Source organism: Balaenoptera physalus (assembly GCF_965194825.1).
Source record: "Balaenoptera physalus genome assembly, chromosome: 7".
Lineage (NCBI taxonomy): Eukaryota > Metazoa > Chordata > Mammalia > Artiodactyla > Balaenopteridae > Balaenoptera > Balaenoptera physalus.
Window position 1 is genome coordinate 25,677,596 of NC_138886.1, and position 27,102 is coordinate 25,704,697.

Sequence of the window (27,102 nt, forward strand, 5' to 3'; positions counted from 1 at the left end):
CCCCGCCCCGCCCCTCCAGCACACAGCCGGCCCTCAAGGGACGCTCACAAGTCTGTGTTATGTATTGTTTCTCACATGTTGCCATGGACGTCACAAGTCCAGTCTAGGTAACGTACAACTCACGCTTACGAGAACAGCCTCGCCCTCTATCTGCTATGTCTAATCTGCTGTCACCAATAGGCTCTGGTCCTGGATTGTGCTCATCCTTATACGTAAACCAGGACCATCTGGTCATCTGCTCTCTCCTTCCACCCAAGCCCAAAGCACGTCCTGGGCACAGGGGAGAGCACAGATCTACCTGCTACAGAAGGCAGATCTCAGTTCAGAAAACCCCCCTCCTGCGAACGTTTGGCCTTGAGAATCCCAGAACTCGAATCTGCCACCCAAGGGAAGTGGCTCATCCGAGGGCCCCATGCTCATCACGCCCAGGAGGTGTCCCTGGAAGTGACTTTGCAGACATTAAAATCTTAATTTAAATGCATGAGGAAGCTTGGTATTTAGAGGAGGCCTGCAGGCATTTATAAGGCAAAGTGAAGATTCCTTCTATAAGGAGAATAGTTGGCCAGAGGAATTCATTTATACCTAATGGGTTTGCTTCAAGAAGGGCCCGCCAGCTCCCACTTCCAAGCTCGGAGTACTTGGAAATGTAATCTTTCCCGGCTCCCCACTGCCTGGCATCGGAGCTTCATGTCCTCTCCCTGCTTCCTTTTCCTCCTCAAACGTGTGTGCAGATCTGAGGTCCCGGCCTGTGAGCTGAGGAGGGGCCTTGGACCCTTGGCGTGGTACCACTTCGGGGAAACTAAAGACCCAGGGTTGGCAAAGCCATGTGCTGGATGATACACAGGGAAAGAAAGATGTGTCTAGATTTTTATAATGACTCCATCTCTAATATCACTTTCATTTTTCCATCAGAGACAGGATTTGGTGACTCTTACTCACTGTTGCATCACTGAGGGTGGAGATTGTGTTCCCTACGCTGAGTGGCCCTCGCAAATGTGTTGTTTGGGGAGGGGGGTGATGGCTCTGAAACATCGTTCAGATCAGCCTTTTCCTCCATCACTGGTGAGGATGCCCCCACCCCCAGTTCTCTCAGCAGCTGGTTCTAAATCTCCACCCCTTCCCCAAACTAACAGCTGTGCCCACCCAAGCTGGCTCCCTCGTCCTCAGCAAAGAAGACATCCGGTCCTGCATTCTCGGTGTTCCTCAGCCGCCCATCCAGTCCTGTCTCTCTTCTTCCACCTGAGCCTGCTGCCTTTATATCCTCTCCCTGCAGTGTCTATGATGGGCTCCTTTCCACCAGATCTTCCTGTCAACGTTCAACCGTGCTCACATCTCTCACAAGATTATAAGTCCCTTCATCCCAATTCCCCTCCGGCTATTACCTTAGCTCTCACTGCTGTTGGCTCAGCTCTCCCCTCCAGTCCTGCACAGCCCACAAGCTGGCATCAGCCTCATTCTGCTCCCAAAACAGTTCTTACCAAGGTCACCATGATCCTTTTTTTTTTTTTTGAAATAGGCATTGCTGTTTACTTTTTTTTTTTGAATTTTTGAATTTTTATTTATTTTTTATACAGCAGGTTCTTATTAGTTATCTATTTTATACATATTAGTGTATATATGTCAATCCCAATCTCCCAATTCATCCCAAACCCCCCTTCCCCCTTGGTAACCTTACGTTTGTTCTCTACGTCTGTGTCTCTATTTCTGCTTTGTAAATAAGATCATCTATACCAATATTCTCAGATTCCACATATATGCGTTAATATACGATATTTGTTTTTCTCTTTCTGACTTCCTTCACTGTGTATGACAGTCTCTAGATCCATCCACATCTCTACAAATGACCCACTTCCGTTCCTTTTTATGGCTGGGTAATATTCCATTGTATATATGTACCACATCTTCTTTATCCATTCCTCTGTTGATGCACATTTAGGTTGAAGGTCACCAAGATCTTCTGTTGGCCAAACCTAGTGGTCAGTCTGAGTACCCAACCTCCTGCCCACTCACCGCCATTGCTCCCTCCATCATCTTCCTTAACCCTTCATCCCCAAACCCCCAAATGCTCACACAGGTGCCTGTCCTCAGCAGCCCCCTGAACATAACCAGCAGATAGTCTGCCTATAGAGACACCTGCCCGTGGGAAGGCACAATAGAATCTTGGAGGGTCCCAGATACAGTCATGTGACCTGAAAGTTTAGGAGGTTTGAGCTAACGTGTCTTGGAGAATCCACCTCCACATACCCCTAATAGAGAAAGACGTCAAGTCTGGTGTTGAGACCCTGTGAGCCTCTGCAGTTTCCAGTTTCCAAGATTCCAGTAATGACCTGGTCCCCTTTAGATCGACACAATCCTTCTTTAGATATGTTAAAATTCCAGACAGTCTTGCCCTGGTCAGCTGTTTTATCTCTTTTTTTGATTTGCATACCTCTGGTCCCATTCCTACTTGGCTAGTTTATAGTTCTCCTCATTTACAAGTGCCCATGACATTGGCATGCTGTTGCTTGGGCATCACCAGCAAGGGGTCTGTGACTGGCATGAAGTCATCCACCTGGAGCTAGTGATCTTTCCACCCACTGACTCTCTGTCCCCCGATCCCTGCTCCAGCTCCCTCCTCCAGTTCTTCTCAAAGGCCTCCTGAGTTCTTTCCCATCCTGCAAGCCCCCAGCCCCAGTCCAGGCAGAAAGAATGGGTCCCCCTCTGGGTTCCCTCCCATGACTATAAACTTTATCACACTCGAGTATTGATTACTCTTGACATTCTATGAGGGTCATCTGGGACTTATTGTTGCATTTATTTTCATTTTAAAACAGAGTGTTAAAAAGCAATCTATAACTGCCTGATACCTACACAAACATCCAGAGCCATTATGTCAATAACCTGGTAAATGTTTCACTCACTGGTTTCCAGCTGCCATGGGGAGAGATCTTACCATTTGCCAGATGCTCAGATGTTGCCTGGAAAACAGATCTATAAGGCACATTTGGTGGGGCCGGCGGGGAGGAGAAGGGGTGTAGTAAATAAACAATTTTAGGGCTGCTGAATGTTTCATATTTATTTTTTAGAAAATAAAAAAAGAAAAGCATGGTGTACTGGAAAAAGGATGGACTAAACTTGGATTCATCTTGGACAAATTGGACTCTGGTCCTGACAGTACCACTTAGTGGTGCTGTGTATTCTCTGGGATTCAGTTTCCTCATCCATACAATGGGCACAAATAACAGCAAGCCTGCCTCACTGGGGATTGTTGGGATAATAGATGTGAAAGGCCCCTATGAGCTATAAACTAGGGCTGCGAATCAAGCACCTTTGCCTTGACCCAACTGGGTCACTTTAGACACAAGATGCCTGCATTACTTTACAGGATTCCTTGGGAGATAGTGATCTAGGAAATGGCAAATAACTTCCAAAAGGCAAGAATCTGGGGCAAGTTTGGGGGCACTCAATAGCAGTAACCCTTTAGACAGAAATAAATTGAGAACACTTATTCCTACCTCCCCTCCCGTGGTAATATCCACCACAGGAAGATCCGCAGGCAAGCAAGAAAGAACTTCAGCATCTACTTATGAAACACCCACAATCCATGCCCCCCTTCGTCCTCGTGGTGTGGCATGTGCTCCGGGATGACTTTGGGCTGGTCCCTTCAGCTCCCCGTCCTCCCCCTTCATCTGTCAACTGGATATACTGAGAGAGCCCTTGCCACATGGTTACTGTGAGAGCATTAAGTGAGCTCATATATTTGAAAAAACGTTGGTAAACATTTAACTATCTACCGAGCCCCGTATGCATGTTAACGATCAGCATTATTTACAGTAAGTGTGTGAGATGAATATGAAGGAAACCCCACTAGGCAGAAGCAGAAGTTCTTTTTCAAAAAACCTGATTTGGAGAAGTCTCCCTATAATGGATGGAGCTGCAGGGAAGGGGTCCGGATCAGGGTCAAGAGCACAGTAGCTTTGAGATTTTAGGCTTGAATCCTGCCTGCGTCACTAGTGGTAACAATTTGCATAATCTTAGGCAATTTATTTAATCTTTCTGAGCCTCCGGTTTTTCCTCTGTAAACTGAGAATAATAATAGCACTTACCTCACAGGATTGTCATGATGATTATTCGAGATAATGCGCCTAAAACAATTCACACAATGCCTGGCTCCCTGCAATAGCTAACAATGTCAGTTTCAGTAGGTAGGTGGGTTGGAGAAAGGAAGACAGAAGTATTAACTGGTAAATTATTTATATTTTGCTTCGTATGGTGGGTCACTCTCACCTAATGAAATATATGAATAGTATACATATTGGCAAGAACTGGACCATCATATGGAAGATGAGAATTGTCTTGCTAGTTATGGTGGAGAAATGTGGAGTGATTGTTTTTCCTTTCTTCAGTTCTTGTCATAATGTTGTTTGCACAAAGAATACAGTTTTGTCATATAAATATAAATGTGTATACATATTGAGTGGGCCAAAAAGTTCGTTCGGCTTTATCCGTAACATCTTACGAAAAACCTGAACGAACTTTTTGGCCCACCCAATATATACACACATATATATTTATATAAAAACCTTACCCTTGTGGTTTTTGTGGCACAAAATGTTGTGGCAGTTGGCTCTGAGGATGCCTTCAAGATTATAAGTCTCAGGCATGTGGAAACAGAAATCTGCAGTTTGCAGGGAGCAGTCAGAAAGTGTTAAAGTATTAGATTCCCATTGCATTTGGGAAAAAAATCCACGCTCCTTCCTAGGGGCCCAAGAGCACCTTCTTGAACAGAGAAGGTACTCAAGGTAGGACTGGGCTCTCACCTTACTCTCCCACGTGCATCTCCGCCAGCATCACCACGAGCTGGTCAGCAGCTGACTCTCACTCCCCCAGGCTCCTTTCACCTGGGCCAGATCCTTGCCTATTTGCAATTCAGGTCTCTGATCAATGTTATCTCCTTCCAGAGCCCAGCCCTGATCATTCTATCTCATTACCCTTTTTCTTTTCTTTTCTTCATAACACTTATAGGCTATCTAAAATTATCTCATTTGTTTACATGTTTATTATGTGCCTTTCTTTCTCTAGAAAATAAACACCATCAGATCAAGGACCTTATCTGTCTCACTTGGCCACTGTATCTCCAGCAATGGAACACTGGCAATGCACTCAATCACTATTTAAGAACAAAGGAACAAATGAACACGTGCCAATTGCTAATGATGAGGGGATGAGTAAGGGACAGATAGCAATGCCCCACCTCCCAGCTGACTGACTTGTGCATGCACACATACCTGGGCAGAATTTCAGGCATTTTAGCCAACAAGCAGATGGCAGGCAAGACCAAGGTGTAGGTAGCAATTGGCACAAGAGGCTCCGGCCACAGCAGAAACCTGTAAGTTTCAGCAACGTCAGCCTCGTGTAATTTTAGGCAGAACTGCTGGTCAGACATAGCCACTTAGATCTGATGTCTGGGCTTTAGTGCAGCCGTGGATACGAGGCCAAAAGTCCATGTCCTTCCCTGAATAATAAAAAAAAAAAAGACAAAATCTGGCTCAAGGGAAACAAATTCTTGGGAAATAGCACAAGCTCACTTTGATTCAACCCACATTTACTGCGCCAAGTCCTGTAGCAGGATGAACAAGATTCAGAGTGTATCTCGTAGGGTAGACAGGACTACAATGGGAATAACTAACAAAGCAGAGTAAGAAAGGAGTACTAAAATAGCACTAACTTCTCCAGGAGCACGGAGGAGGGATTCAGAAGCTCCATCTAAAGCTAAGTCCAGGCTTTCCATTCCTGTAGAGGTGAAAGTGCTACCTGTAGGGAAATTCACAACAAAAACAGCCCTTGAGAACCTCCCCAGTCTACCCTGCTATCACTGCAAAGATTGCCCCGCAAGGTCTGACATCCTTTTCTAGCTCTGCAAACAGTGGCAGGCCTGGGGGGGCAGATTGACAAACTGCTTCCTGCTATTTGCAGAAAGCAGGACAAGATCTTAAACCACTCAGTTCCTCAGAAAGAACGGCCAGTTCTTTTGACCACAGCTTGGGCAGTTCTAGAGGCTGCTTCTTACACTTGGCAGGTGAAGGCGGGGCTCTGAGCTCCAGGAGAAAATGTCCTGGTGTCTCCTTTAGCAATAGGCCTGCTCCTGAAAAGGTTGTACCTAAGAGCCTTTGTGAATCTTTTTAATCATTAAAAAAGAAACGTCTCTTCCAGTCCATCGTGTTAGGAGTGCCACTGTTTACACACCTGGGTGCAGTGGTTTGTGGAAATAGCCAGAGCTTTGGGGTCCACACATCTGGCTTCAGTCCTATTTCACCCATCACTTTCCTTAAGCAACTCCCCTTCCCCTCTCTGTGCCTCAGTTTCCTCATCTGTAATCGGAGGGACTGAATGAGAGTAATGATTTTCAAACTGCAAGTTTTAATCCAATGATAGGTAATGAAATTAACATTTTTTTTAAAGGGAAATAGAAGAGCTTAGAATATAAAATATCTGGGTACATTGCAGTTAATAGGTAAGTATTGTCTTGTGAAACTTTTATTTCATCTATGGACATGCTTGTGCTGAGATCAAAACAAAATTTATTTCTCACTGTGGATTACTGTTTTTTGAAAAAGTTCAAAACATACTATGTTGAGTTTTCAAGGCCAGTAGCAGAGACAGACCCACTAATAGGGCCATTCTACTCCTGGCCTAATTGCCAATTTCCCATTGTTTGCCTGCAGGCTGGGTCCAGCTCCAAGTGAACACGCGATTTGGCTCATGAATATATAGACCTAATCCCCGAAGTGAAAGAGGGTGGGCCCAGAAGGTCTGCACCAGGACTCCTCCTCCCCAAATGACAGGACTTTCCTTACTTCTCATGGTACACATTAGCTGGGCTTGTTTTTTGAACTTTGTATAAACGGAATCACAGTATGAACCCTAACTGTGGACACGATGACCTAGAAAGGAGATGCTCAACGCTGCATTTATTGTCCAGCATGACATCAGCCAGAAAGCATTGCGAAAATAATATTATGATTATTGAGTGAAGGCCTGTTCACTCTGGCCTTAGAGCCAGACTCTGCCAGACTCTGTGCTTAGAGACTTAAAAACATTCAAGTTCATGCTCACAAGGTCTATGGGATTGGAGGTGTAGGTTATGACCCTCATTTTTTAGAAAAGGAAACTGAGGCAAAGGGAAGTTGCGATGTGGCGTCCGCAAGGTCACGGAATCTGCAAATGGCCATGGCAAGGTTGGAACCTTTATCTGTCCGCCTACAGAGTCCTTTCCATTACACACTTTTTCCACAGGGCTGAGATGCTTCGCAAAAAAGTAGCTTGGAAACTGCGCAGAACCAGTCCATTGTACAAGGAAACTAGTCCTCCCCTGCCTGGCCCTCAACCACACTTGGTGGAATCGAGTTCCTTTACATTTCTAAGGAAGCAATCAAACTACCCTTCACGAAGCCAGGGAGTTCCAGAAGGCCTGAATTAGCCGAGAGGTTTAATTTGGGGACATTCTTACTACACAAAATTTCTTCCAGAACATTTGGTCCTTTGGGACTTCCTCAAATTGCCAACGATTAGACAGAAAATTCCATCTCCCTCTCCCTGGTTGCTTCATAGTATCCGACATTTCCCCTACCTTACCTACGAGTAGATTTCCTACTTTGGCAACTCCTTACTATCCGGAGAAATTTGAATGTTTTTGTTTTGGGGTTTCCTTTTTTTAGCAAATACAACTACATTTCACTACTTCCTTGGTGAAGCCACGTCGAACCAATGAGATTGGTGAGCAATTGTTCAGTATACCCAAGAATAGAGGATACAGGGGTCCATGTATCAATTTTCTTCATATTAGAGATTTTAAGAGATTTTTTTTTTATGTTAGCCATCCTGATTACAACATACCTATTACTCCAGAGTTCCAAGGAAATTAGTCAGGCCTTAAATTAAACTTTAACCTTGTTTCAAATTAAAAATACAATTTGCCACATTAGTTTCATATGTTTCTATTTCCTGGCCTCAAAAACACTAAGAGCTCCTTGACTACAGTAGTTGAAATCCTACTTAGCACTCAATAAACAACATACCTTCCCCCACCCCCAGGCAAGGCTACAAGAATGGTCCCTTTGCTCCCATAATGCTTCGTAAAATAGAAGTTTGTGCCTCCAACCCTTCCTCCCACCGCCCCCAAACCCTGAACTCTCCCCAGGGCAATAACCACATTGTATTTATATTTGTCCTGATATTTACCCCCAGCTCAGGCAGGATCAGGTTCCCAGCATACAGTAAGCCTTCACTATATGTCATTGCATTGAGTCAATTTCTAAGTAAACTTTTTATTGAAGTATAATGTGCATATGAAAAGGCACAAGATCATAAGCCTTTGAATGTTCACAAAGTGAAAGAATATATATTCAGCCCCCCAGAAGGCTGGCACCATGACCCTTCCTCCCCCAAAGACAAGACTTTCCCGACTTCTAACACCATACATTAACTTTGCTTGTTTTCTTGCATGTTGTATAAATGGAATCACTATGTGACCTCTCTTGGTTTGGGCTTATTGTATTAAACATCATGCTTGTGAGATTTAACCATGCCGTTTTGTAGAGCACTGGTTAATCTACTCTCATTTGCTGCACAGCATTCCACTGTGGTTGTGCAGTTATTTATTTATCCATTCTACTGTTGATGGACACTTTGTTTCTAATTTGGAACTCTTATGAATAGAGTTGCTATGAACATTCTTGGATATTTTTCTGTTAAGTATTTACCTAGGAGTCCTATTGTTCAGCTTTGGTGGATGCTGCCAAACAGTTTTTAAGGTGATTGTGGAAACTGACAAGCTGCCTCTAAAATTTATATGGAAATACAAAAGGCTGAAAAATACCCAAGACAATCTCAAACAAAACTGGAGGTCTTACACCACTACATATTATAAAACTACACGAATTAAAACAGGGTAGTTTGGGCACAAATAGGCCAATAGCTTGGAAGAGAGAATTCAGAAACAGATTCACAACTACATGTTACTTGATTTATGATAGAGGTAACACTGCCATGCAGAGGGGAAAGAACCATGTTTTCAATAAATGGTGCCAGATCAATTGGATAAACACATGAAAAAGAATGTTTAACCACACATTAAAATCAATTCCAGATGGATTATAGATCTAAATGTAAAAGGAAAACAATAAGTTTTAAATATATATATATATATATATATATATATAAAATTCACTAGAATATGAATATGACTTGCAGTAGGCAAAAATTTCCTATAAATAAGACATAAAAAGCACTAATCATAAAGGAAACTTTTGATAAATTGGACTACTTTAAAAATAAGAATGGTTCCTCAAAAGAGACCATTAGGGATTGAAAACACAGAACTGACTGAGAAAGATATTTGCAAAAATATACCCAACAAAGGACTTGTAAACAATGTATACAGAACTCCTACATGTCAATGACAAAAAAAGAGAACCAATAGAAAAATGTGCAGAAGGAGAAGGAGGAGGAGAAAAGGAGAAATTTGAATGGGCACTTTACACACACACACACACACACACACACACACACACACACAAAATGGCCAAATGGCCAATAAACATATGAAAAGGTGCAGAGGGAAATGCAAATTAAAACTACCAAGAGACACCTCTGGACTCTTGAGAAAAGGGCTAAAATGGAAAGTCAGCTGATAGCCGGTGTTGGCAAGAATATGGAGTAACCAAGCTCTCCTACACTGCTGGGGCTAGTTAGTAAATACCGGTCCATCCACTGAATTTTTACCAGGGTCTGCACCAACTTTTCCCTCCTCCCTGGTCCCAGGAGAGCAGATTGGAGTGGGCCGGTGTGGCTGGAAAGCATGTACCAACCTCTATTTATTCCTTTTCTTCGTTCTGTCCATTCACCCAGGTCTCACGCACTCCCTAAGCTGTATTTTCCGCTTGGCCCTTCGCTAGAACCTGTGCGCACCGTTAGGAATAAGATTCATTTCTGGGACTTCCCTGGTGGCACGGTGGTTAAGAATCTGCCTGCCAGTGCAGGGGACGCAGGTTCAAGCCCTGGTCCAGGAAGATCCCACATGCAGCAGAGCAACTAAGCCCGTGTGCCACAACTACTGAGCCTGTGCTCTAGAGCCTGTGAGCCACAACTACTGAGCCCGCGTTCTGCAACTACTGAAACCTGAGCGCCTAGAGCCCGTGCTCTGCAAAAAGAGAAGCCACTGCAGTGAGAAGCCCGCACACCGCAACAAAGAGTAGCCCCCGCTCACCACAACTAGAGAAAGCCCGCACATACTAACGAAGACCCAACGCAGCCATAAATAAATAAATAAATAATAAATAAATAAATAAAATTTAGTTAAAAAAAAAAAAAAAGATTCATTTCTGACCAGGCTGGCCTCCCTCACGAGCTCCTGGAGAAACAAACAGGCACATACTACAAACAACATGTAAGTCTTATCTCATCCAAAGACCCAAAGCTTTCTGATGCCTCTTAAATATGTCCCCAAAATGAATTCCTAGAACTCACGGTTATGCTCATTTTTATTTCCGTACAGGTTCAAGCTGCAAAATCATCCTCCTGAAAGTTTGGATCAACTTTCACTCCCACAAGAGGCGGACATATGTCCCATTTATCAACACAATCAGTGAAAACTAGTATCTTGTTTCATTTAGCTCTTTGATCACTAATAAAGCTGAGCTTTTAAAATCTGTTTATTGGTCATTTTTATTTCTTCTTTTGTAATTAGCAGTTCACATATTTTGTCCATGCTGTCATTAAATTTTTCATATAATTCTGAAAGAAGGCTCTATGTAGCAAGGATACTAACTTTTCAGTGTTACATACACTGCAGATATTTTCCCCGATATTTCGTGTTTCCCCTTTAATTTTATTTATAGGTTTTTTTCCTACACAAATGAATTTGAAATGTTTATATAGCAAAAAATCTGTCCATCTGTTATAACTTCTGTATTTTTGCAAAGTACTTAGGAAAGCTCTTTCTATTTCAAAATTATAAAAATGGTTATACATTTTTCTAATATGGTTACATTTGTTATCTTTAAATACTTAAATCACTTGGAGCTTATTTTGCAGAAGTTAGGGCTCCAGTCCTGTGTGGTGTGTGTGTGTGGTGTGTGTGTGTGTGTGTGTGTGTGTGTGTGTAAATTTTTTTTCATGAATGGCAGCCAGTAGTTCCAGCACCATTTATTGAAGAATGTATACTTTCCCTACTCATTTGTCTGTTTTTGGATGATATAGTTGAATAGTGAGATTCACTATCAGAAGGATCTCCTTGGCTGTCCAGGTGGCAGGTTGACCCCGAGCAGCCAGAGTGGAGGTGTGGACCAGTAGGAGGCTCAATTGCGGCAACAGTGTAGGAGAACAGCTGAGCAGCGGAATTACAACAGGCACAGGGGGAGGTGAGGAGGGGGGATTGACTGCCCTTGTCCCCTGCCTCTGGTCCCCTGTAATCACCTCATGTAGCTGCCTTTCCCCACCTGTAAGCTTTATCAACTGTCAGGCGAGGGAATAATTAATCCCAGTAGCTAATCTTGGAGAATCTGGAATCAGGTTCCTGCATTTAAATCCTGACTTCAAAACTTACACCAGCCTTGTGATCTCAAGCAAGTGTCTTGATATTTCTGGTCCTCAGTCTTCCCACCTGTGAAGTGGGGATCATAGTAACACCTATTGCGGAGCACATCAAGGAGATTTTAAGGAACTAAGTCATATGCAGCTCTTAGCCTGGTAGCTGGCACAGACTGAACTCATGTAGTCAACATCGTTATCACCTGGTTTTCAAGGGAAGTTGTGACCATCAGTTTCCTCAGTGGAACAAAACTTCAGTCCTCCCTTTGCATGGGTCTGAGCCTGAGCAGAGCAGTTAGGGGAACAGGTGGAACTGGCCAGGTGATGGGAAGGTTTCCAGGTCAAATGGTTGAAGGCACTTGTCTAGAAAATGTTTTCTTTAGGGAGCCTCTATACTTCAAGGTATACTTATGCAATAAAGCCCACGAACGAAGGGCTACCATTAGTAAAATACATTAGCATATTAATTAATGGTGACATGTATTCCCCCACTCCCACCCCACTTTTAAACACAACTGTTTATTTGTTTAGGTAAAGCTTTGGTCAGAAGTGGGGTCAAAAGTGTTTGTCTTTCCTTCTCATATTTTTCAGAGAATGAGATAACAGCTGTAGTTGATTGACTCCATCATAGGCAGACCTTTAAAAATTATTTCATATAATGCTCTGTAATGTATCTGAGGTTGCTATTATCATCCCCAAGGTCCAGACAAGGAAAGGGAGTTTCCCGGAAGTGAGGAGGTAACTTGCATGCAGCCGCCATTACTAAGGACCAAGATTCAACCCAGGGCTCCACTAACTCCAGCACCCAATCTCTAAACCCAACAATGAACACATGGATGTTGAGCTGGAATTTTGGAGGCTGGGAAGTCCAGCTTGGCAGATGGGAGAAATTACTTTCTGAAGGATTTAGTGCCTTCTATTTATTTATAAAATGGTCATGCCTGGAAGGACTTCGGAAGGCATCTATCCAGAGTCTTCATCGTGCAGATGGAGAACCTGGAGCCCAGAACAAGATGTGTCCACGCCGACTACGCATGGAGTTCTCTGCCGAGTCCTGGGTCTCCTCACCCTGTGCAGTACTTGTAATCTCCACATGGCCTCAAGATCGAAGGGGAAACATGCTTGGCGCTGCACAGCCTGCACGTCATCCTGGCCCAAAGAAGCCTGCAAATCAGCAAGAGAGAGGATTCATGCCCACGGATAAACACCATGAGTAAGAGGGTGAAAAGCACTTTGGGGTCTTTGGAGCACTTCATCCCTCTGACCAGAATCAGGGAAGACTTCTTGGAGGAGGTTGTGGGAGAGCTGGGTCTGCAGTAGAAATGACAGTAAGGACATTGCAAATGGAGAGGGGACTACTAATAATGTAAGCTAACATTTATTGAGCCACAGCATACAGATTCCATGCTAAACACTTTACACTTATTAACTCTTTTAAATCCCACAACGACACTATAAGGTGGGTACAGTAATTATCTCCATTTTAGAGAAGAGGAAATTAAGACACAGAAAGGATAAATGACTTGCCCATAGACATATGGCTGGGAATTGACAGGTTCCAGAATGAGAATACCAGCTGGAGTGACTCCTCATTTCTTTTTCTTTTTGTTTATTTATTCAGTTACTTGCTTACTTATTTGTTTATTTTTTGGCTGCACTGGGTCTTAGTGGCAGCACGCGAGATCTTTCGTTGCAGCGTGCAGGCTCTTTGTTGGGGTGCACAGGCTTCTCTCTAGTTGCGGCGTGGGGGCTCCAGAGCATGCAGGCTCGTTAGTTGCAGCACACAGGCTCTCTAGTTGTGGCGTGCAGGCTCAGTAGTTGCGGCGCGCAGGCTTAGTTGCCCCGCAGCATGTGGGATCTTAGTTCCCCAACCAGGGATCGAAACGGAGTCCCCTGCATTGCAAGACAGATTCTTAACCACTGGACCACCAGGGAAGTCCCACCCCTCATTTCTTCATGCCTGAGGGAAGGACACAGGGGTGAGCATTGGGAAGAGGACACAGGATGAGGGGGTAGGAGATAGATTCTTTTTTCTAGGACAAGTCAACTTCCAATTGACCCTCAGCTTTTCCATGCCATCTGGGGCCTCCTGAGATAGGCAAGAAGTACTCAGTTAATGAGGGTCAGCACCCAGACCCACTGGCCTCTCTGGACCTTCCAGAAGCTACCAGGACTGAGCTAAGGGACTCTGGTTGAAGGGCCACAGAGGCTGCCTGGCTCACTCTGGGGCCGCAATGTCCAAGACCCCATTCTGACTGATCTTACACCAGCCCCAGGGGTCTTCCAAATGCCAACCATAACTATGGCTCAGCCCACCTGGAGACAGTGGGGTTTGGAGGCAAGAGCACAGTACACAGCAGCAGCCCAAGTCCAGCTGTAAGAGCTGTGTGACCTTGGGCCAGCTCTGACCCTGGCTGGACTTCAGGGAGCACCTGGGGGGGAGGGATCAGCCTGACCTCACAGGCTTGTTAGGAGGAATCTGTGAAACCAGATGGATGAGGGCCCGCACAATGCCTGGTGCCCATAGGTGCTCAATAAATGCTAACTTCTTGCCCTTGACCTTGAGGCTCCTCATCTTCTTGGAGCAGGCTAAAAGTTGGATAGACTCACCCCATTACTCAGTTCCTTGTCATCCCTTAAAACAGATCCACAGGCCCTTTGAGTGTTGACATTGTGACTGCTAATCACTGCTAGAACAGGAGACAACAGACACAGACATGGCAGGTGACAAAGGTCTCAGAACCTATATACATTCACTCATCAGCCTCCCCCTGCTCTGAAGTGACAGCAGCCTTCCTTGGACAGCACCCTCTTCTTCAAGGGGGGAGATTTCTTCAACTCTCCACCACCCCAGACCTTCTCAAGGTGCTATTTGAGCTTCGTTCATCCATTAACTGCTCATGAACACCTATCCAATATTCTGGACATAACTCAAAGGCAAATGGGAAAGCAACCCAAGTGTCCATTGATAGACGATTGCTAAACAAAATATGCTGTATACATACAATGGAATATTATTCAGCCATAAAAAAGAATGAAATTCGGACACATGCTATAATACAGCTGAACCTTTATGAAGACAGTAGGCTCTGTGAAATAATCCTAACACAAGAGGACAAATATTGTATGATTCCACTTATGTGACTACTCTACTACCTAGAGTAGTCAGATTCATAGATACGGAAAGTAGAAGTTACCAGGGGCCGAGAAGAGGGGAGAATGGGGGGTTAGAGTTTAATCGGTATAGAGTTTCAGTCTGAGAAGACTATAAAGATCTGAAGATGGGGCTTCCCTGGTGGCGCAGTGGTTGAGAATCTGACTGCCAATGCAGGGGACACGGGTTCGAGCCCTGGTCTGGGAAGATCCCACGTGCCGCGGAGCAACTAAGCCCGTGAGCCACAACTACTGAGCCTGCGCGTCTGGGGCCTGTGCTCCGCAATAAGAGAGGCCGCGACAGTGAGAGACCCGCGCACCGCGATGAAGAGTGGCCCCCGCTCGCCGCAACTAAAGAAAGCCCTTGCACAGAAACGAAGACCCAACACAGCTAAAAATAATAAATAAATAAATATAAATATAAATATAAATAATAAATAAATAAATTTATTAAAAAATATATCTCTTAAAAAAAAAAAAAAAAAGATCTGAAGATGGATGGTGGTGATGGGTGCACAACAATGTGGATGCACTTAATGCTCCTGAACTGCACACTTAAAAATGGTTAAAATGGTTTTACATCAATAAATATACATCTACAGCATCCTTTAAAAAGTGGTTAAAATGGCAGTTTTATGTTATATATACTTTATTACAATTTAAAAAAATATGTGAATGGATTAAAAAGCTGTGGTACATCCAGACAATGGACTATTATTCAGTGCTATAAAGAAATAAACTATCAAGCCATGAAAAGGCATGGAGAAAGCTTAAATGCATATTACTACGTGAAAGAAGCCAATCTGAAAGCCTACATACTGTATGACTCCAACTACAGGTATAAGACATTCTGGAAAAGGCAAAACTGTGGAGATACAGGAAAAGAATCAGTGGTTGCCAGGGCTTGGGGGAGGGGAGAGGGATGAACAGGTGGTGTGCAGAGGATTTGTAGGGCAGTGAAAATACTCTGTATGATACCATAGTGATGGATACATGTCATTCTACATTTATTCAAACTCACAGAATGTACAACTCCAAGAGGGAACCCTAATGTAAACTATGGACTTTGGGTGATAATGATGTGTCAAAGTAGTTTCATCAATTGTAACAAATGTACCACCCTGGTGGGGATGTTGATAATGGGGGAGGCTGTGTGTACAGGAGGCTCATGGGAAATCTCTGTACCTTCCCTCAATTTTGCTGTGAACTAAGACTAGTCTAGGGCTTCCCTGGTGGCGCAGTGGTTGAGAATCTGCCTGCCAATGCAGGGGACACGGGTTCGAGCCCTGGTGTGGGAAGATCCCACATGCCACGGAGCAACTAGGCCCGTGAGCCACTACTACTGAGCCTGCGCGTCTGGAGCCTGTGCTCCGCAACGAGAGAGGCCGCGATAGTGAGAGGCCCGCGCACCGCGATGAAGAGTGGCCCCCACTTGCTGCAACTAGAGAAAGCCCTAGTACAGAAGTGAAAGACCCAATATAGCAATCAATCAATCAATCAATCAATCAATCTTTAAAAAAATAAAAATAAAAATAAATAAATAAAACTAGTCTAAAAAAAGTCTTTACAGAAAAAGGGGGCAGGGTGCAAATGGAGTCTCCTGTCCCCAGAGATCTCCTTGTCTGGTTGAGGACACAGAGAGACAAACCAGCAGTTACAAAGCCACGTGTTAAGAGAGCTCGACAACGTAGGCAGCCTCAGGCGTCTCGGACTGGCCTTTCTCCAGCCCAGTGGGTAGAAGATTCTCTAGAGGCAGTGAGTCCCTTCCTTGCGGGGACGCCTGCAGCCTGGGTGTGGCCACCTCCGTGGGTCCCCGACCCTCACTGGAGAAGTCCCTTCAAGTAAAGCTTGCAGGCCACTAGGCCCAACCGCTCCTGCCCTCACAAAGCACATCAGCTTCAGCTGCTCTATTCGAATTCATTCTGGTAAGTGAGCTCGGCCTACACAGAAACGAATGTTGTGGACACAGCACTCTCCGAATGACCTGCCCGCTGCTGTTGAATCTCTAACCCAGCCTGGCTCCCTGTTGCTCGGCTCTCCTCTTCCTACCCCACCTGCCCCACCTTCCTAGAGCTGTTACAGCCACCTTGACTTCTGTTACCCACTTCCAGGGCCCTAGGCTGCGTGGGTGTCAGAGGGCAGCTTTCCACTCACGGCAGGCCAGTCCTAGGACTGGAGTTAAGAGGTGACAGTGAGATGCCCTAAAGCATCAGGACAAAGATAAGCAAAGCTGAAAAGAGCCAGGATGGCTCTTCCCGAGCAAAGCTAAATTTGATTTAGGATAAAGGTATCTAAAGAAGGAACGTGCCCTTCAGAAGCGGCTGGACGCAGGAAGGGAAGGCATGTCAGCCTGAAGGTACAGGAAAAGCAAAGTCATTCATTCATTCATTCATCTACTCAACAAATAGTTTCTAAGCCCTTATCACGTGCCAGGCACTGTTCTAGGCATGAGGATGCACAGTAAAGGAAACACGCAGGAGTCCTGCTCTTGTGTAGCTGACATTCTAGGGAGACAAGAAAAAAGATAACTGAGGCAAAGAAAAGATACGTCAGATGGTGCCAAGAAAGAGCTTGGCAAGGGGAATGGAGATTTCCAGGTGCGGGAAGAGAAGATTGCAATATTTTAAAGGCCAGTTATGCTGATAAGTTGGTACTTGAGCAGACTTGAAATTAGAGAGTCTGCTATTTGGGTGTCTGGAAGAGCCTTCTAGAGAGAGGACATTGCAGGTGCAAAAGACCTGAGATGGGAGGATGCCAGGAGTGCTGGAGGAGCTGCAAGGAGGCCAGTGCTGGAAGGGAGTTTGCAAGTGAGGAGCAGGAGACAAGGTCAGGAAGGAAACGGGGAGCTGGATTGTCTCGGGCCTGGTAGAACACAGCAAAGACTTGGTGAGACACAGAGGTAGATCCCAGCGCTGTTCAGTGGGGAGGGAGGCTCACCAGTGCACTCTGAGGCGTCTCCTCCCAGTGGCAGGATGGATGCACTGGGCTTTCAGGGCCTGATACCTTTAAAGAGTAAAGGCCCATAACTGACCTCCTGCTTGGATTCCTGGCCCACAAGGTAACCTGGCCATACCCTGGTCGCCCACAGACAGGTCTTCTAGAGGGAGAGAATGCTGGCAACTAGGGTGTTGTCCTCACAGTGACACTTCTACTTTTCACTGTAAGTCGATATATAATATGGTTTGGTATGTTATGGTATAATGTAAACCAATATGATATAATACACATCCCCATCTCAGAGCTTGTATAACGTGACTCTAGCTCCCAGAGTTGAAGCAGCCCTGCAGGGGGTGTGGGGGGTGTGGAGAAGGTGGACTAATCCAGTCTCTAAACCTGCCAGACTCCTGGACTAGGCCCCAAGGCCACAGTGTCCTCTCCACAGCTGTGCCATTTTGTGAGGCTGCTTGACAGCCAGTCAGCTGCCTTTCTCTTGGTACTAGTCTGATCTCCCCACTCAACTTTTGATCCAAACCACTGAGCCTCACCCAGCCTCAGTTTATTCAACTGTAGAATGGGCATGATACTTCCAATCTCCAAGGTTGGCTGTAGGAACCAAATGAGATAAAACATCCGACAGCCAGCAAGGCTCCTGGCTTTCCATCTCGCCCTTCCTTCCCTGACCCAGACTCTCACCCCTCTTTTGTTGGGCCAATCCCAGCAGCACCTCCCCAGCCTCCCAGCTTTCATCCTCATGCCCGTCAGCACACTGTAGACAGATATGATGCTCCAAACTCCTTTAGCTGCATCTGGGAGCCCTCACTCTCTACTCCTGACCTATAAAGACAATATTCATCCTTTACCCAATGGGATGTTCATCCTTGCCTTTGTACATCTCCCTCTGGTTAGAACGCCCTTCCCCTTCTCTGCCTGATGAGCTACCAGGCATCCTTCAAATTCTAGCTGCAATGCCACCTCTCCTTTAAAGCCTCCCCAGCTCTTTCTGCCTGGTCAGTTCTCTCTCCTGTCTGCCCACAGCACCCTATGCTTTCCTCTATCATAGCACTTACTGCTACACTGGCTTTAACTACCTGGGTTTTAATTTTTTTATCCTGATTAAAGCACAAGCTCCTTGGAAAAAAAAAAAAAAAAGCACAAGCTCCTTGAGGACAAAGAGAGATCATCTTCTCTTATGCCATATTTCACCAAATTTTGTCTGCCAACAAATTTTTAGATTCACCACTATTTTACGTATCATTAAGAAACAAAAAAGTGCTGCCAATTACATCTTGACACCTTGTCTTCTTATTACTTGGAATTTCTATTTTATGCTTAGTGAAATTCTTTGGAACTTAGAAAGAGTTTCGATATCATTTATTACTTCTGTGCATATTACATGTATTTGTCTATGAAATCAGTTGGTTAAGGCATTAACGCTTCCATTGTGACTAGTAGCTGTCCAACAGCAATTGGAAGAGACATTGATTGTAACAACTATCCCAGTTTTAAAGATGTTAAAAAATGAGAAAAAAAAAAAAAAAGTGTCCTATCCACCCTCCCAATGCATGGGGCCTGGGTTCGATCCCTGGTCAGGGAAGTAGATCCCACATGCATGCCGCAACTAAAGATTCCATATGCTGCAACTAAAAAGATCCTGCATGCCGCAACAAAGATCCCATGTGCCACAACTAAAACCCGATGCAGCCTAATAAATAAATAAATAAATATTTTTAAAAACAAAAAACAAACAAAATGTGCCCTAAACTCAAGGAAATACAGATTATACCTTTCTCCTAGACTAGTATCTGGCATCCAGTGGATGTTCAATCAATGTAGGCTTGCTATTGCTTTGTGACATGACCCAGGCCAATCTACAGTGAGAGTGGTCATTTCTGTATTGCCCTGAATCTCTCACACATGTCCAAGCCATCTGGAAGGACGGGTTGGCGTCTAGGCTGTGCTGCAGGAGGTCATCTAGGGAGGAGCTGGAGGCGGGGGGACAGCCTCGGAGGACGTCCTGTTTTCCCAGTGGACGAGAGGACCGGGGATGGGGTTTTGCTGGGCAGAGAGGGGGTGGATGTGAAGTCCTTCAAACCCCTACAAGTTCAGCAGAGTCAGGCTGGGACTATGAAATCTGGAGCACAAAACCTTAGTTGTTAGAAGTACGTTTTTATTTATGTATAAACGTTTGGACCCCATATCCAGAAACAACAGTAAATCTTGGGCTCTGCCCTCTGTCTCCTGCTGCCCCACTCTCTCTAAGTGATGTACAAGCTGGAAAAGGGACTCTGGTTTTTGGATAGTGAGAGACGGGGAAACAGAAAGTTATAACCTAAGGAAAGTAATAATGTGTTACGGCCAGAAATGCCCCTACTGTGTCTCCATGTGAATGTAATTTTGTTTGAACAAGTTGAACTGAATTTTATCTGGCTGATCTTGAATGTGCAATGCACACACACATATAGAATTTATGCGAGGGAGAAAAAGAAAGACCCCCGTTGCCTTTGCCTCATATTTTAAGCTTAGATAAACTTGCGAGGCTGTCCTCAAGCCTCTGACATTTGGCTACCCGGAGCCTCACTCTGTGTGTGGACGAGCTGGTCAAAACTCAAGCGGGTTCGGTCAGCCCAGATACTCGACGTCACACAGAATAGGAGAGGTGGGGGGAAGAGGCTTGACTGTGTCCTGGGAAGAGGCCTGGATGCAAAGGCAGGGCCATTCCATGCCTGGGTGACCCCAGCATGTATAAGATGGGGCCTGTGGACTTCCCTGGTGGCGCAGTGGTTAAGAATCCGCCTGCCAATGCAGGGGGCACGGGTTCAAACCTTGGTCCAGGAAGATCCCACATGCCACGGAGCAATTAAGCCCCTGCGCCACAACTACTGAAGCCCACGTGCCACAAATACTGAAGCCCGTGCCCCTAGAGCCCATGCTCTGCAATAAGAGAAGCCACCACAGTGAGAAGCCCACGCACCGCAACGAAGAGTAGCCCCCGCTCGCTGCAACTAGAGAAACCCCCACACAGCAACAAAGACCCAACGCAGCCAAAAAAAGAAATAAATTAAATAAATAAATTTTTTAAAAAATAAAAAATAAAATAAAATGGGGCCTGTGAAGCCTCCCCTATGGGCAGGGGTGAGAGTTCACCAGGCATTTAACAACTCATAAGGCAGCGAAACTGCAATGGGTTCCCAGTGGTCCCCAGAGTGCCTGGAGTTAACCCTTTAGTCGCTGGATCATAGGAGGGACCAGGGGACAGTGTGGTGAGGGACACTCAGGACAGTTGCTATTTATTTACAACATTGATATAATATCGTAGCAAGCCATTGGACTGTACCTGTGTGCATCATATGACTGGCAGCCTGTCTGTGGGCTTTCTGTGAAGATTAAATGAGATCAGCAGATGAACGAATAAGTGAGTGAATGAGTGAATGAGTGATTGGGCACCGTGCACTTTGCTCATGAGTCAAGAATGCTCTCATCCAGTAAATATCTGTTGGACATCTACAATGTGCCAGTTTTCATGCCACGTGCTGAGGATGAAAAGCTGATTCAGAAGGATCCCTTCTTTGGAGAGTCCTTCTTGGGGCAATAAGTGATGGGTGGGAAGGGCATCTCCTGTGGAGGCAACAGTATGAGCAAAGACACAGAGGCAAAAACAAAAGAAAGCAAAAGCAAGCAAGCAAACAAACAAACAAAAAACAGCTTATCTTGTTCTGGAAGCAACAAGTTGTCGTCGTGTGCAATATAAAGTTTGAGGCTGGAAGCAGCAAGAGATGGGGCTCCTGGAAGCATAAATAAGGGCCAGTCTTGTGAGGGTTGAACACTGCTGTGTAGGAGAGTGAAGGATGGGCAGCGGCAGGTAATTTTCACACTGAAATAATCACTGAGCAGCAGTGTGAAGCCTGGCTTCCAAGGGCTGAGACTGGAGGCAGGGAGGCCACTCAGGGAGCTATTGCAATAATCCAGGTAAATGATGATGCAGCAAAATATACATTGGGAGAATAAATTAAAAATATTAAGTTTGGGGTTTTTTTAAGTGGAAGAGTGAGAGAGAGATAGAGAAATAGGGCCAAAACTTGATCAGCAAACCTAGTGAAGAGAAAGTGACATATTACAGAAATATAGTCAGTATTTTATGATAACTTTGTATGGAGTGTAATCTATCAAAATATCAAATTACTATGTTGCACACCTAATATACTATTATAATAGTGTATATTATGTAATATACAATATTGTAACATAATATTGTAAGTCAACTACAATTTTAAAAAAGAAGCGGAAAAAAGAAAAATATTTAGAGGGTTAGTAGGACAGGAAGTCAGGGAGAAGGAGTAGCCAAGGAAACGCCCAGGTTCCTGCACTGAGTTAACCAGAGGTGACAGTGTTAGCAAGACCAGAAGCAAGGAACAAGCAGGTTTGAGAGGAAGATACGAGGGCTGGTTAAACTGGAGGAATCTAGATCATCCAAGAGGAGAGCTTCAGTAAGCAGGTTTTCCTCCTCGTCCCAGAGGTTTTCCCAAGGTTTGCTTTGGCTCACGCTCTCCAAGCCCTGGGACAAGAGAGATGATTCTACGGATTCCAGTCACTTTACCATCATCTTCGTTTAAATGAGCTGACACCTTGTAGTTTCAGAACTTGGCTAAGGATTCTGTCCAGCCTGTCTTTTTTCCCCTTGAGTATTGAGGTGTAGCCTACATACAGAAAAGGGCACAAACCATAAGTGCACAGCTCAACAAGCATGCCTTTTGGACTCTATTAAAGACCTTAAAAATACAAACACACATACACACACACACACATACATACACACACACACAAATATGAAAATAGAGGCCAGCCTTCTCTCTAAGAACTTTCATTTCAGACGGAGGGAATCTGAGCAGTCATGGCCATGACAACACCATCAAGCCCAAACACCCTACTTCGCATGGAATATAAGACCCTCTGGCATCTGATCCCTGCCCACTTCTTCTCCCTCATCTCCTGCCAACACCACCACCATCCTCTTCCCAAATCCAGCCCCGGCCTCGCTGAGCCTTAGTGTCCTGGATGCCGACCGCTCACCCATCCATCCACACCTGCTATACTGCTCTTGCCTTTTCCCACTTCCTCCAGGTCCATCCAGCAGATTACCTCTTGGGTTTTCAGGCGCATTCCAATGCTTCCTCTTCTGTGAAGGCTTCCTTTTGTATTCTCCTATCCCCACCCCTATTGCAGCTCATTTCTATCGCTACTTCTTTTTTGATTTTTCTTCCTTCCTTCCTTCCTTGCTGCGTTGGGTCTTCGTTGCTGTGCACAGGCTTTCTCCAGCTGCAGCGAGCGGGGGCTACTCTTCGTTTCAGTGTGCGGGCTTCTCGTTGTGGTGTCTTCTCTTGTTGCAGAGCACAGGATCTAGGGGCGCGGGCTTCAGTAGTTGTGGCACATGGGCTCTAGAGTGCCGGCTCAGTAGCTGTGGCGCACGGGCTTAGTTGCTCCGGGGCATGTGGGATATTCCCGGACCAGGGATCGAACCCATGTCCCCTCCATTGGCAGGCGGATTCTTAACCACCGCACCACCAGGGAAGCCCCCTTTTCTGATTTCTAAACTCTATCAGCACAATTCCATGGTTGTCTCTCCAGAATGAGGTTGAGTACACCTTAACTCTCTTTGGATGCCATTACCATCACTGAGCTCTCAAAAAATGTCTGTCTTGACTTGCGATTGCCAAAGGGGAGGGGGGTGGGAGAGGAGTGGACTGGGAATTTGGGATTAGCAGACGCAAACTATTGAATATAGGATGGATAAACAACAAGGTCCTACTGTATAGCAAAGGGAACTATATTCAATATCCTATGATAAATCATAATGGGAAAGAATATGAAAAAGAATGTGTGTATATATATATATATATATATATATATATATATATATATATATATATATATATATATATATATATATATATATGTAACATAACTGAGTCATTTTGCTGTACAGCAGAAATTAACACAACATTCTAAATCAACTATACTCGGGACTTCCCTGTGGCGCAGTGGTTGAGAATCCGCCTGCCAATGCAGGGGACACGGGTTCCAGCCCTGCTCCAGGAAGATCCCACATGCCACGGAGCAACTAAGCCCGTGAGCCACAACTACTGAGCCCGCACGTGCCTAGAGCCCGTGCTCCGCAACAAGAGAAGCCACTGCAATGAGAAGCCCACGCACAGCAACAAAGAGTAGCCCTCGCTCGCTGCAACTAGAGAAAGCCCACGAGCAGCAACAAAGACCTAACGCAGCCGAAAAGATAAAAAAATAAAAATAAAAAAATAAATCAACTATACTCGAATAAAATATATATATTTTTTAATGTCTCTTTTGAAGAAAGGAAGGAAGGAAAGACTAGAAAGATGGAGGGAGGGGGAAAGGGAGGGAGGGAAGAACAAAGGAAGGGAGGAAGGAAGGAATATATGAGAGAATTCACTTTTATTCTCAGTTACGAGCCTGACAAAAATGTGTTGGTTATGGAAGAACAGGAATCAGAGGCCCAGGCTGGAGTCTGAACTCTACAACTGACCAACTGTGGACCATGAACAAGCCAGTTAACCCCTCTTCCTGATTCCTTCCACTCTGCAAATGTCCGTGATCCTCAAGCCAGGAGTTTCAAATCATAATAAACAGTATGTTAGTGATCTCATTTCTCTATTTCCACCATCTTTCATTCGGTCTCCACTCATGTGAATAGAGACTGATGCAAAACATATTTCTTTTCATTTCTACCCTCTGAAATGTAAAACTGAGACAGAGAGGGAGAGAAACAAGAGATGCTAAATTCTTTCTACACGTGATACAATAAAGTTAAATAATATGGGTTTTTACTGTCCTACAAGGGAGCCAGATCAATAGCTTGGTTGGCAACTCCACACTGGCCCCCTCTCTTTCTCCACAAGGGCAGCGAGATGCGTACATTCTCAAGGGCAAACTGGCCAACCACCCCACATCAGTCATTCTCTTTAATGAGGCTCCTCCATCAGACCCCATTCTCTTGTACACAATTCATTTTATTAAATGGCCGCAGCTGCAATTAGGAGTGGGCGAATCCAGGCATGTGTTTGGGTTCGAGATGTGTCTTGTGTGATGTTTCAAATACTTTGGGTTTGGCAAAAGCCAAGACACATTCTGTCAAGTTCTTTTTCCCCTTCGTTTTTTAAGCCCGTGTGGATTCGAGAGAAATGTGGTCCATCTGATTCTCATTCGTTTTCGCCTAACTCAACAAAAAATTGTCTCGGAAGAGCTAGAAGAGGTCCAAGTAGCAAATCCAGCCTCTTTCACCAAAGCCTTCTTAGAATCTCTGTCTCTCCACCCCCAACATTTTGACATTCTCCGAACAGGCCAAGCATTTTCATTTCTTTGTGCTGTTGCACTTGCTCCCTGAGCCTGGAATGTGCTTCCCTCTTACCCCCTCCTCTGCCCATTGATTCCTGCTCCCCAAGCCCAGTCCAAAGATGGTCTCCTTCATGAAGGTTTTCTCCATCATCCAACTTGCAAATAATCACACGGTCCTCTGAGCTCCTGCAGGACTTCACCTGGAGCCCTAACTAGCTCTCTATTCGGTTCTGCTTTGTGTTACATTTGGTTGTTCAACCAGGTAAGTCAAGCCCTCACCGATGTCCACCTGGGTGTGAAGCCCTTGACCTTAATTAAAGGCCTTCACAAGGAATGGCAGACAAAAACTGGCATTTGTGGGAAAGCTGTTGCCAAAAACATTAATTATTGTGTCTATCAATGTCCCTAGGTGGGCTTCCAGGTGCGAAGTGAACTTGAGGCTTGAGGACCGGAAATAACAATGGGCTTTTTCCTCTACGATAATGAGAGCTATGAAATTCAGCTTGTTCTCTTATGCTCTCGGCTGCCAGGAAGCTAAGAAGCAGATCCGATGTTCAGTCCTAGCAACCGTATCACATGCCAGCTTCCTCCTTTTTCTCGTGGACTTGGTTTTCTATTTCTACATTGTTAGCGTATAAAGGAAAAGAAAGTCCAGCGTTCACTGTGAGTCACTTCAAAGTCTCTGTAGATTGGCTAAGCAAAAGTAAAAGTAATAAAGAGCTATTCGTGATGATTTCACCTGCAGAAGAGATCTAGGATTTAGGAAAAGGTTTTGCTTTTAGTCTTAGGGTTTTCATAAAATACTTGAATCTTTTACCAGGTCCAGTATAGTTAATACAAAATCAGTTTTTTAACTTAAAAATTAATTAAATTTAATTGTTAAAACACAGCCCATGCCATTCACATTCTTCTCTGGATCCTCCATCATATAGTAGGACACGCTGTACAGAACTGGCATTCAGCAAATATCTATTAAGTGGATGAGGAAAACATTCTCCCAGGTGAATTTAGAAGCCAAAGAAAGAGCTGCGGGCTCTGTATCTCTAGACACTCCTGGGTTCAAAGCCCAGCTCTGGCTGACCACGCAGCCCTGAAACGGGCAGTTACTTGGATCCACCTGAATCCCAGTTTCTTCATCCGTAACGTGAGGCTTTAACCACTTCTCTTTCAGGGTTATTTTGAGGATTAATTCAGAGATGAGATGCCTGACACTAAAAATTCCCTTCCTTTTAGTTACATGCGCTCACGGGCAGAAAAAAAAACATTGTCTTTTCAAATTTTATTTATTTATTTATTTATTTTGGCCACGCCGCGTGGCTTGCGGGATCTTAGTTCCCCGACCAGGGACTGAACATGCACCCTGCAGTGAAATTGCTAAGTCCTAACCACTGGGCCACCAGGGAATTCCCCACTGTATGTTTTAGACAGGCAACTCACCACCAGAAGCTGCACTGCTGGGGAACACAAGAGGAGGTACGTGGGCGAATGTCATTAGCTGGATAATGCATGTGCTTCAGAACCACAGAAATGGTAAAAGCTAAGATACAAAAGAGAATCCAAGCCCATAGCCTTCTTCCAAAGGAGGCAGTGGCCCTTGCTAGTCATAGAAATCAGCAGTTTAGACAGAAGAGATTCTGCTCAATCACTAAATGTGAGACATGAGTGATAGAAGAAATAAGTAAACTTTTTGTTTTTAACATCTAAATTGCCCTGATAAACAACAAGGTCCTACTGTATAGCATAGGGAACTATATTCAATATCCTGTGATAAACCATAATGGAAAAGGGTATGAAAGAGAATGTATATATGTATGTATAACTGAATCACTTTGCTGCACAGTAGAAACTTACACAACATTGTAAATCAACTATACTTCAATAAAATAAATTTTTAAAAAATACAAAAAAAGAAAGAAAGAAATTGCCCTAGAATTGTTGTGGAATGGTTTTCATCAGAATGGAATACAAGTACCACTGATAGGACTCAAGGTGATTTTATATGGCATATGGAGAAACATTTATTATTTGAATCATTATGCATTTATTGTATGATGTATTATAAAACATTGAGCTAGC